Source organism: Amia ocellicauda, unplaced genomic scaffold (assembly GCF_036373705.1).
Source record: "Amia ocellicauda isolate fAmiCal2 unplaced genomic scaffold, fAmiCal2.hap1 HAP1_SCAFFOLD_173, whole genome shotgun sequence".
Taxonomy (NCBI): domain Eukaryota; kingdom Metazoa; phylum Chordata; class Actinopteri; order Amiiformes; family Amiidae; genus Amia; species Amia ocellicauda.
The window spans coordinates 33,274-45,818 of NW_027102736.1; the positions used below are offsets into that span (position 1 = coordinate 33,274).

The 12,545-nt window shown below is 42.2% G+C and overlaps 1 non-coding gene across 1 annotated transcript; it reads right to left on the reverse strand.

Moving 5' to 3' along the window:
* Positions 1 to 11,861: 11,861 nt before the first annotated feature.
* Positions 11,862 to 11,976, reverse strand: LOC136723997 (U5 spliceosomal RNA). The gene has a single exon (XR_010806921.1). It is a non-coding gene; the product is annotated as a U5 spliceosomal RNA (small nuclear RNA).
* Positions 11,977 to 12,545: the final 569 nt, after the last annotated feature.

A 12,545-nucleotide genomic window follows, 5' to 3' on the forward strand; every position in this document is an offset into this window, starting at 1 on the left:
TACGCCGAATCCGTCCCTTCCGCACCAACTTCTTGACTCAGCTGCTCGTCCAGTCACTGGTCCTCTCCCGCCTGGACTACTGCAACTCCCTCCTGGCCGGCCTGCCTGCAACTACTACCCGCCGCTCCAGCTCATCCAGAACTCTGCGGCTCGCCTGGTAATCTCTTTCCCTCGCACACACTACTCCACTGCTCCGCTCCCGCCACTGGCTCCCGATACCGACACAATATTATTATTTTTTTTTTTATTTCTTGGCAGACGCCCTTATCCAGGGCGACTTATAAAATAAGTGCAATACAAAGTGCAAGAATACAGTTAAATACAAGGCATCAAACATTACAGATTCAAATTTACATTAAACAAAGCAATTCAAGATATAATACATTTTACAACTTCCAATTTATACAGTTAAGTGCAGTAAGTGCGGACATACATCCTGGAAAGTAAAGCTAAGTGCTGTCAAGATGTAAGGTACAGTCAAGGGTTACAGGAAAGGGAGCAAGGAGGAAAATCAATCAATAATCCAAGAAGCATGACAAAATGCTATGAAGTGCTATCTAACGGGGATTAAAGGGACTAATATTACAAGTACTGTCTGAAAAGATGTCTTGAGTTAGCGCCGGAAGGATATATTAGTTGTAATATTAGTCCCTTTACTCTCCTGTAAGGTAGCACTTCACAACATTTTACCATGCTTCTTGCCTTGTATTACTAATACTTGTATTATTGATTTCCCCCTTGCTCCCTTTCCCGTAGCCCTTGACTGGGACCTAACATCTTGACAGCACTTAGCTTTCACTTTCCAGGATGTATGACTTTACTTATTGTATTTACTTGTGTAAATTGGAAGTTGTAAAATGTATTATGTTTTGAATTGCCTTGTATAATGTAAATTTGAATTTGTAATGTTTGATGCCTTGTACTGAATTGTATTCTTGCACTTTGTATTGCGCTTCTATTTTGTAAGTCGCCCTGGATAAGAGCGTCTGCCAAGAAATAAAAATAATACTAATAATGTGTATTCCCGAACATACAGTGAGGGGAAAAAAGTATTTGATCCCCTGCTGATTTTGTACGTTTGCCCACTGACAAAAAAATGATCAGTCTATAATTTTAATGGTAGGTGTATTTTAACAGTGAGAGACAGAATAACAACAAAAAAATCCAGAAAAACGCATTTCAAAAAAGTTATAAATTGATTTGCATGTTAATGAGGGAAATAAGTATTTGATCCCCTATCAATCAGCAAGATTTCTGGCTCCCAGGTGTCTTTAATACAGGTAATGAGCTGAGGTTAGGAGCACTCTCTTAAAGGGAGCACTCTCTTAAACGTACAAAATCAGCAGGGAATCAAATACTTTTTTCCCTCACTGTAACCCATTATCAATACAAATAAGGGGAATGTTTTTTTTTCTTTCTCTCAATGTTCTAACACTCCTCAAACAACAAAAATGCAGTAGAAGAAAAGACATTTGTGCTAGGAAAAAGAACAGAAAAAATTAGGCTACATCTCACCTTCTTTGTGGGTCTGGCCATAAGACTTCATCCACATCACATGCGATGTTGTCTTGAGCCAGGCAGCATGGAAAGTATCGCTTGGAGTGCCATATCCAGGCCTGGCATGACCCCTGATCGATGTCTCCACAAGCCTCCTCCATTGCCTGTAGAAGGGGTATGCGTTGGTGGGGCTGGCGATCATACACCTTCCAACGTCATACAGAGAAGAATTCTTCAATAGGATTCAAGAACACAGATTATGGGGGCGATTGAGTTTGATGAAAAGTGGGTGACCTGTGAACCAATTGCGGACCACAGCAGCCCGGTGGAAACTAACATTGTCCCAGATGATAACGTACCTGGGCTTTTCTGGCACCCAGTCATTAGGGATTAGTCTGTTTGTGGAGGGTGTCCAGAAATGTGATGATGTGTGCAGTGTTGTATGGGCCAAGGATTGCATGATGGTGAAGGACCGCACACATTGTTACGTTGCCACCACGTTGTCCTGGGATGTTGATGATTGCACGGTGTCCGATGATATTTCTGCCGTGGCCGCTTGTTTTTGCAAGATTGAAACCTGCCTCGTCCACATATATTAGCTCACGATGCACTGAATCTGCTTCTAGCTCCATGACAAAACAATGTAGCACAGTATGAAAAGACAGGGATCAGTCAATATGATGTAGCACCGTGCACTTCCAGATCCAGTACCAATGATAGGATAGTATAGCTTACGTGCAGATATTCATATCTCAGTTGTTTTACACGGTCTGAGTTTTGTTCGAAAGGAACTCTGTATAGCTGCTTCATCCCAATTCTATTAAGTTTCAGTAGACGAGAGAGTGCCGAGAGACTCACTCTGTTGATGTTGTGGAATGTGTGTTATCTGCCATTATGTGGTCCTGCAGTTCTCTGAGTGTGATGCAGTTATTTTATATTTACAATGTGCGTTTCCTGCTCTGGGGTGAACAGTCGACCAGATACTGGTTTTCTTGCAGTTCTCTAAAAACATGTGAATGGTTTTATAGTTTTTCCCAATTGCATACACACTATTATACCACAATACTCCTAAACTGTTAACACAATGCCCATAATAAAAAGTCACATCTGCTAAACACACACAGGGGAAAATTCTGGCCTAAAAACTATATACACAGCCCTCAAAATCAAAGAATTGGGTCAGAATCACACACACATACATCATATCTGTTTCTCACACTGAGCATTAAGAATACACTGTGTTTAGAAAAATAAAACTCTCTCCTCAAAATGGAAGATTCATGTAGGAAAACAAAAAGAATCCATCAACACAGACAGTAAAGAACTTTATATTATACAATGTTTGATCCTGGCCAGTCGTGGCACAGTGGTGTGTTGCCTTACAGCTCTAGGGGTCCCAGGTTCAAGACCCAGCTTGGGTTGCCTGTCTGTATGGAGTTTGCATGTTTTCCCCGTGTACATGTGGGTTTCCTCCCACCGTCCAACGACATGTGGGTTAGCTTAATTGGCCATACTAAATTGCCCTGTATGTGTGTGTGTGTGTTGCCCAGTGCTGGCCTGGCATCCTGCCCTGGGTGTGTTCCTGCCTTGCACCCTATGCGTGCTAGGATCAGCTCCAGCTTCCCTGCGACCCTAAGTGGTTTTGAAAATGGATGGATGCATGGATGATCCTGCCTACCCAAAAATTATCAATGTATTTATATATAACAAGCAACAAAATGCAATGACTGATAGCAGCCCACATGGTTATGTTTCCACCCCTTTGGCCAGGGACCTGCTCGCTGGCCAATGATGTTCCTTCCCCAGCACCGCCTCTTGAATCCTACCTCGTCCACATAGATGAACTCAATGTGGTCATCGCTGGCATCAAGCTTGAGTATTCTCTGACCATGTAGGAACAGTGATTAGAACATGGTGCATTACTGCACTTCCTGGACCTCTGTCTCTTCCAAGTGCACAATAGTACTGGAAACAGTTTCATACTCACTTGCATGTAAAAGTAGCACATCTCTTTCACACGATCAGAGTTCCTCTCAAATGGTACACGATATATTTGCTTCATGCTCATCCTGTGCCTTCTCAGCAAACGATCAATAGTGGATATTGAAACATGGTCTATGTTCTGAAACATCCCATTATCCTCTATTATACACGTTTGGATTTCTCTGAGTCTAATCGCATTATTTGCCATGTGCCGTGTGGGTTTTCTCCAGGCTCTGCAGTTTCCTCCCACTGTCCAAAGACATGCAGTTTAGGTTATGTTAAATTGCTGTGTATATGTTGCCCAGCGATGGCCTGGCATCCTGTCCTGGTTGTATTCCTGCCTTGTGCCCTATCACTGCCGGGATCGGCTCTGGCTGCCCCGCGACCCTCACAGGAATTGTGTGTTTTGAAAATGGATGGATGGGTTTGCAGACGTGAAGTGTGTTGTAGTACATTAGCACTTTGAGTTTTGTCTGATGACTCATGTATTGCACAAAAGGTACAGGTGTTTTCTCAATGACAATTGTGCCAACACATTGAGAGTTGCGAGTAATGTTTTGCAACATGAGTGAACTGGACTCACCAATTGAGTTGAAGCAAGGTGAAGGTGTGCATAGTCCTGCAGAAGTGGTTCTGGGATGTTAGCTTGAACCTCGGATCACTCTGTGCATGCTTTCGGTCACAGTGTATAAACGACTGAGAAACTGTAGTGAGAGATCCTTCTCATTATGAAAGTACAGTACATATTACTGTACCAGTAAGACTACAGCACTTACCGGTTTCCATCTCAAAATATCCCAATTATACCTGCAACAGTATAACAGCTCATATTTGATTGAACCCATTGCTCACTTGTTAAATACATTGCCTAAAAGTGTTAATTATTTCAGAGATAGTACTTCAAGAATCACTGTTAGTGTTTAAGCATTCAGAAAAACCTGAAAATTGTCACGAGTGGCAGTGAACAGTGGGTCCAGGGGTGTCGCAAATGGGAAACCCCACCATGCTCTCCCTGGCTTCACCATCAGGATTTATTTTGCCTGGGGCCCCCACATACCCTAGAATCACCTCTGACTGGGTCGCATGAAGTCTGAGTTACGCGAGGTGGGGACTCGCTCCCACTCACTTATTTCCCCCTGCAGGTAAGGTCCCAGGACAGACGTCACCAGTAAATAAGAAAGGTCTTATTCTAGTCCATTAAATAAAATTCACCATGTACAATACAACAGGGGCAACTAGCAGGGCACGAAATCTGACCGTTCTCTCAATGTTTTTTTTACAATTAAAATTGCCTTTAATCACCTGGGCAAAAATAAAAATACAGAAACCTATACAAAAGCTGAAAATATAATAAACTATACTAAATTCCCAAATAAAACTAAGCCCAGACAATACCCCCTATATTCACAATCAAAAAACGTATGTATGAAACGATGGAGAATGGCGAGAGAATGGTCTCAATTACACAGTCCCAACCCGGCTCGGCCTCCGGTTCCGTCCCAGGCTAGAGATCCTCACAAACGAGCAGCTCGTCCGCACAAGCAGCCCCAATCCAGGACAAAGAGCAGTCTCAGGAGGAGGACACGCTCGCTCACTGGCAAGTGCTGCGATCACAAGCTCACAGGGATATTGAGCGCATCCCTCTCACCCGTCCGCTATGTGCTTCTCCCTCCGGCTGCTGGTCCAGAGCCCCAAAGTGCCGTCTATCGCCGAGAAGCTGGAAACCGCAGAGCCAAGAAGGCAAGTCCAGGAATACAGTCTTGTAGAAGCCAAGTCAATGTCTCTGGCCAGTAATAGTCCCTTAGATCCTCTTGTCGCTGTCGAGTCACTGCGTCCAGCGGCTAATGTTTCTCCAGGCAGCTCCCGATCTGCAGGGACCCGCTCCGACCCTGCGAGGAGTTAGTGCCTACCGGCTGGCACCCTCACAGCCGATATCCTCTCCTCTGTAACCCGTCCCGCAGTCACTGTCCCTGCTGGTGCTCCGCCGTGCCCCTTTGTTCTGGCAGGGCAGCCTTTATCTCCAGCTGAGTGTCCACAGGTGTAGTGGCCATGAGGGAAGGCGGCCGCTGCTCAGTGATACAGGTGCGCCGCATTGGGGATCAAAGCTTCTGCCTGTTCAATAATAGTGAATATCAATTAATGTCAATCAATCAGTGAATACAATCAATGAAAACAAACAATTTGAGAACACGACTCAATCAGTGAATAATTAAAATTAAATCAAATAAACAATAATAACAGTATAAGTGCAATAAAGAATCACATGGAGCCTTGGTACAGTCTGTGATTAATGCAACACTGTGGAGTAGTGCTTATACAGCATTATTTGGCAGCTTCGCAAGACCTAATTTGAAACGTTGTTGGTAAGTTAGATAATTAGTGGGGACCCTCTATTTGCAGTTCTTCCCCTCCATAATTGCTAAAATAAAGTTTTACTGACATTTTATTGACCCTACCACTGCATAGGGCACATCTGTAACATGAACACTACTGAATGGCACATACATTGAAAACTACGGAGAACTGAGACAAATCCACTTTACACTTCATAAATAATCTTAAAACGTTTCCAACCAAGGCAACACCCACTTGAAATACGTTCATTCTCATTTTTGGTAAACAAAAAGAGAGACTGTTACATATGTTCCCTATGATGCATCTACAGAGAGAGAGAGACAGACAGACACTAACTCTCTCTCTCTCTCTCTCTCTCTCTCTCTCTCTCTCTCTCTCAGCTGGGAGTGTGTGGGAGGGGTCTGCAGTGAGCGGGAGTGCTGCTGAGAGCTCTGTCCTTTGGCTGCGTTTTTTTTTTGCTTTACTTTTTTCAGTTTGTTTATTTTGTCTTCTGTTTTCAGTGCTTTTCTTATTGTGGGGGAACAGGGGAGGGGAGGGGGGAGTACCGGTAGTTCTTCCCGGGTCGGGGGGTCGGACCCCCTGAATGCGTCTTTTGAAAAACTGACCCGACGCCATGGAGTCAAGATCGCTCCGGTGCAGTTCTGCCCCCTAGAGCAGTGTGTGTTAGCGGTTGGGGAGGTAGCAGGGTGTGAAAATATCAAGTCTGCTGCCATTGTTATCTTCTTAAAAACCACTGATCTGCTCAATCAGCTAGTGGCTAATGGCACAGTGTTAGACGACACTTTCACCCCGGTGTTGCCGCTCGCTGCTCCTGCCCGGAAGGTAACGCTGTCTAACGTCCCTCCGTTCATCCGCACCGGCTCGGGCAGCTGATGTCCGGCATTAAGAGGGTCCCGCTGGGCTGCAAAGCCCCGCAACTGAAACACGTCGTGTCCTTCCGAAGGCAGCTGTATATGATCCTCAATAACATCAATGAGGATCTTAATGTCATTTTTAAATTTAAGATCGACAATACCGACTACGTCGTGTTCGCTACTTCGGAGTCCATGAAGTGTTTCAGGTGTGGGAGCGAGGGGCATGTCGTGAGGAACTGTCCCGAGCAGGACAGGGAGCGGGAGGAGGAGCGGGGCGACGCGGGGAGGAATAGAGACACCGGCCCGCAGCCACAGATGCAGCGGGCAGACAGAGATCGAGCCCCGGCGGAGGAGACAGTCGCCGGTCGGACCGATGGTACCACTGATGCCGTGACGGGGGAAGAGCTGCCCGGAGGCGATGACGCACAGCTGGGGGACGGGGTCGAGGCAGCGGGGGATAGTGACGACCGAGACGCCGGGGGGAGATGGTGTTGAGGCGGTGCACGGGGCGCTGGTTAGTGACGAGGAACAACCTCAGCAGCCAGCAGACGGGCGGACAGACACACAGGGTGTAGCCGAGGAGGAGGCAGGGCCAGGCTCGGCGGTACAAGCCGAGGCGCCGGGTGGAAAAAACGCACTAAGAAGGTGCTGGGAGGGAGCACGGACGGTGTTGGTAAATAGTGGCAGTAAAAGAAGTGGTGGCACAGTAGTGAAGCTGGGGTAGCGAGCGGCTTGGTGGGGAAAGGTCCGGCTACACGCTGGAGCATCGCGGCTCGGAGTGACAGTGAGGGCGGCTTCACGGATTCCTCTCTCGCCTCCTCGTCCTCGGTGAGTCAGAGCTGCAGTGAAGGATATCAGGAGGTTTTTAGAGAAAACGAAGGGAAAGAGGTCTGTTGTAGTGGAGCAGTTTTTCCCAGATCGTGCACGCCTGCTGGCCTCTATTAAGTTTTTACAGAAACCCTGACCTATCAATTTGTACAACACTCACTGAAAACCATGGTTGGGGTCAATTCCTGTTTTTCAATTCCAATTCCTCCTACAAATCAATTCAAAATTGCAATTACTTTTTGCATTCACAGAATATTCTTTATTGGAATTGAATTGAAAAGGGAATTAAAAATTGAATTGGAATTGACCCCAACCCTGTTGAAAACAAAACAAAAAATACAGATCTGGTTCTTCAAATCTTCACTCTGGTTTCATTCTGTGTCGTAGTTCATTTATCTTGCTGTTAATTGCACCACCAATTACACTCTTTGGGGTACTGGGCAATTTTTTCAAGGTAGCCCCTAAAAAACATGTATCACATAGATTTAATGACTTGCACATAGATATATAAAAATCTTTTAATAAACATACCACATATCTTTGAGAAGGGTTCATTAGTTACATATTGCCACAGTAAATCAACATTTTTGTGTGTGGGTGTATTTAAACGTTTTGGTGTATGCTCTTAAACTTGTCTTACACTAGTTCATAGTAAAATCTGTACTTGGCGAAGCAGCTATGCAAAGGCAGTCTTTTCTCCATTAATACCTTGCTTAAGCATTACATTGATGTGGCACAACTGGACTGAAATGTGAAGTATTTGCTCAAAAGTCAAATTTAAATGAGACATGAAAGTTTATATTGTCAAGGATCCCATGGCACTATTCATTATTATTATGTATTAATATGTCTGAAGCATTAATCCAAGGTGATTTACAAGGTGTTGTTGAAAGAGTGACGTGGCTGAATTCTAAGTCAGGCTTCCCTCAATCAGGTCTAACAAATTCGTTATGACTCCACCTTTACTGCTGTGTAGTAATCTGCTGGTACAAAATGGCTGCACCCCAGAGGGTGGTGGGTGAAGTGAGTCTGTAGAGCACTTCGGGATCTTTCCAGCTGCTACATGTAAGGTATTATTATTTATTAATAAATTAACTCTAGTCTCTGAAACTAAAACAAAGGCCAAAGGAACATTTCAAATGCTAACCCTTTGTGTTCTATACAGTTAAAAAGGAGAGTTAGAAATTTTGTACAACAGCATTTACATACCATATATGGCTTCCACCTTTAAGCGATCCAGAGGTGTCTTTTTCTCCGAAGTTGGATCTCTCTTGCTGCCACCACCACGAAGATTGCTCTTTAATAATGTTGGAAAGTCAAAGACAGCAACCGTCAGGGTTCTTGCATATGACGTATTCGTGCTGCACCTCTCTGCAAGGATCCAGGACAGTTTGTCAATGTAAACTCCAGTGCCTGGGAATATTTCCACCTAAAAGACAATGGTAAATAAAAAACAAGTTTATCCCCAAACTATTCTTATATTATGTTAAGTGGAATACATTATCAGTAAGGCTGTGATTTTGTTACAGAAATGTGTTATTAAAGACCACAGTATGTCTCAATTCTAAGTTTATTAATTTACAGACATAATAAAGTCAGTGAATCTGTGACACCCATAATTCAATTACATTCTTATTATCAACTATAACTATGAATATAACTGATAATGTAGCATCATTAGATTGTTTACAACCAATATTTGTTTTCAATATATATATTTTTACCTTGTCTTTGTAATATTGTAGACCAAGAGTGTTATACCTGTTTTGGTGATTCTTTGTCAGATTCAGAACAATTTGCTGTGGGGCTGTCAGAACCACTTGATGGTGACACACTTTTGTCTTCATTGCTGATAAATGTGGCTTTTGTTACAATTTTTTTCAGATTGTCCAAAAGGTCTGGAATCTCTGGAGAAAAAAACCTTAGTATTAAATGATAATCATTTCTAGTAATATATTTAATACAAAGTGAAAACAAAACCATCAATGCCTGCAATTATACTTGAGAGACTTGCTCTATGTTATTGGGAAACTGACCTTTTTGTGGGTCATTAACATTAGCTACGAAAAAAATAAAAAAGATAAAATACAACAATTACCAGATCTAATGTAATGCATATAGTCATTAATGTAGGATTATGAAGTTATGTTGAAAAACTTTATTTAATAATCAGTATTATTAAACTATTAGACAGTGCACATTAAGAGTCTGTATTGTGGTTCTAGATTACTTCAGTATGATCAACTATAATACATTACTCTGGAATCTAAATTACCTTGATAAATGTTATTCTTCAGTAAGGAATTATTTGCTATAAATAAAAAAACTTACCATCAACCATACGGTTTCGAAGACATTGGTTTTCATTTTTAAGTCTTGTGTTTTCCTTTTCGAGCTGCTTAACTTTTTGCTGTAGCTCAACTTCACTGGACTCTTTAAATGTCTGTAGAATATGACGGGATCTAATTCTTGAAGCTCCATCGGTTTTCTTTCTTATTTTGTGCTGTATTCAGAGAGGAAAAGAGTTTAAAATGAAAATATATATATATATGAATATGATTAAAAAAAAACAATCCTGCAATACATTTATTTAATATTTGCAGTAATTATCTCACCGGTAACTGTGGTTCATCAAGGTCACTATCATCTGAAATTTGAAGTTTTTTGTTTGGTTTAGGTACTCTCTTCATTTTAGGACAGGGCATTTTTGTTAGGTCATTAAGTTTTCTTCTTAGTTCGCCTTCTTTTCCTAAAATAAAAATAAAATAAATAAAACCCTGCATTATGTCCACAGATATTTGGGGATTATATTTATTTGTCATAAAAATACTGTGCTTTGACCATACAAATTAAGATGAACAGCCAACACTGAATCAAACTGAAGTTAAATTATATCTGGTTTAATTTATTTTGTGATTTGGGGGATTTTATTGTAAAGCACAACACCCAATAAATCGTTCTTACAAATGCCAGTCAAGTATGACGAGTTTTAGCGCCCTCACCACCACCTACCATGTTATAAGAGTATGTTAGAAGTACAACACATTAATAACTTAAACATTCATTTCAAATATACTGTGATTGTATATATCAAATAGCATGTAAAGACTTTAATGTTTTTTTTTTTAAATAAACATTGTTACCAGTCATAATGATCTGCGCTTCATGGACAGGCCATCCACCTTTTGGAGGTTTGTTCGTGTCTCTCCACTCTGCTCTGAAGTTTCGAGTCGTCTCTTCGTCATCATCAGCAATGCTGAATAAATCAAAATTGCGAAAGCAAGCAGTGGGAATCACGCTGTAAGAGTCTTTGTCGACCCCGCTTTCCCACTTCACCAACGCGTGCATCACCGCCATACTACCTTCACCTTCTCGTCCGTTTTTTCTGCGCCTTTTTCCCCCGACAAGTCACGGCACAAAAAACAGTCCCGCTCTGCATTCTGGTACTTGGCGTTCTTAATAACACCAACAGGGTGTAATCGCATAGACCACTCGAGTATAAAGTACTACATATCCCATCAGTTACAGTTTTTTTTCATCTTCTGAAACTGCAATTTAGCACTTTCAACTGTTTCTTAGTGATTCCTAGAATTACTAACCGGTATTGTAGTCAATGTGTTTATAACCTTTTTTGTTTAACGATTTGTGTGTTATCCTATGGGATCCCATGGTCTTTGATTTGGTCACGGAAGTGATTTGTCTTTGATTTGTTGATCTAGAGTTGAATTTTAATTAGTTTTTCCCTTTTGTATAATTAGTGTAGTGCTACATTTAGTCTTTGTTTTTAAATAAATTTGACAATTTATATCTTTGGAATTGGTGTCTGCGTCCAATTATTACAGAAATTGAGTTCTACAAGACTCCAGGATTCGTGATAAGGTGATACTATGAATTCACTTCTTTAATTGAAATGTATAAGTGTACCTTACGCTACATATATGTATGTATGTATGTATGTATGTCCAATTGCTTTGACAATACAAATGAATTGAATTGAGAGGGAGAGAGAGAGAGAGAGAGAGAGACAGACAGACAGACTGACAAACAGAAAAACAGACAGACACAGACACACACACACACAGAGCCAGCCAGCCAGCCAGCTCAGCGATGACATCACGAGCCTCTCTCAGCTGACTGCTATGACATCACAGAGCACGTACATTCCGTTGCTTGCCGTCTGTCAACCACTCAGTCACTGCCAGCCAGACTGGCTGGCTGGCTGGATGGGGGGGCTGCTTGCTGCTGCTGCGTACCTTAGCAAGCTTATTTGCTTGACCGGCCTTCCTACTCCTCTGCCCACATGCCCACCTATGCCCGATCTGCTGTTCACCTGGATCACAGCTCCGCCCCAACAAGGCAGAGCCCCCCAAGAATGGTACAAACTCACCCACGATCCCCTCCACGGAAAGCTTTAGCAAAAGGCAAAAGCGTTATACGTAATGAAGAGGAACCCGAGTCCAAGACGCATCCGACCAGCCATACATATTTGTGTGTATTAAAGATCACATTTTCTTACATTTAGTTTTTCTGTACTTTATTACATCTTATTGTGATTTATAAAAGTATTGTTTCTTTTCCATATGTATGTATGTATGTGTGTGTGTGTGTGTGTGTGTGTGTGTGTGTGTGTGTGTGTGTGTGTGTGTGTGTGTCTGTCTCTGTGTGAAAGTTAGTGTGTGTGGGTGTGACAGTGTGTGTGAGTGTCTGTCTGTCTGTCTGTCATGTAACTCGCACATCTGTGAGGGCACCATTTTTGCAGAAGAGATGTACACATTTTGGAGCAACATATGCTGCCATCCAGACATCATCTTTTCCAGTGACGTCCCTGCATTTTCAAACAGATCACATTTTATTACACTTTGTTTATCTGTACTTTATTACATCTTATTGTGATTTATACTTGTAATGTTTCTTTTCCATATATATGTATGTACAGTGGGGGAAAAAAGTAATTGATCCCCTGCTGATTTTGTACGTTTGCCCACTGACAAAGAAATGATCAGTCTATAATTTTAATGGTAGGTGTAT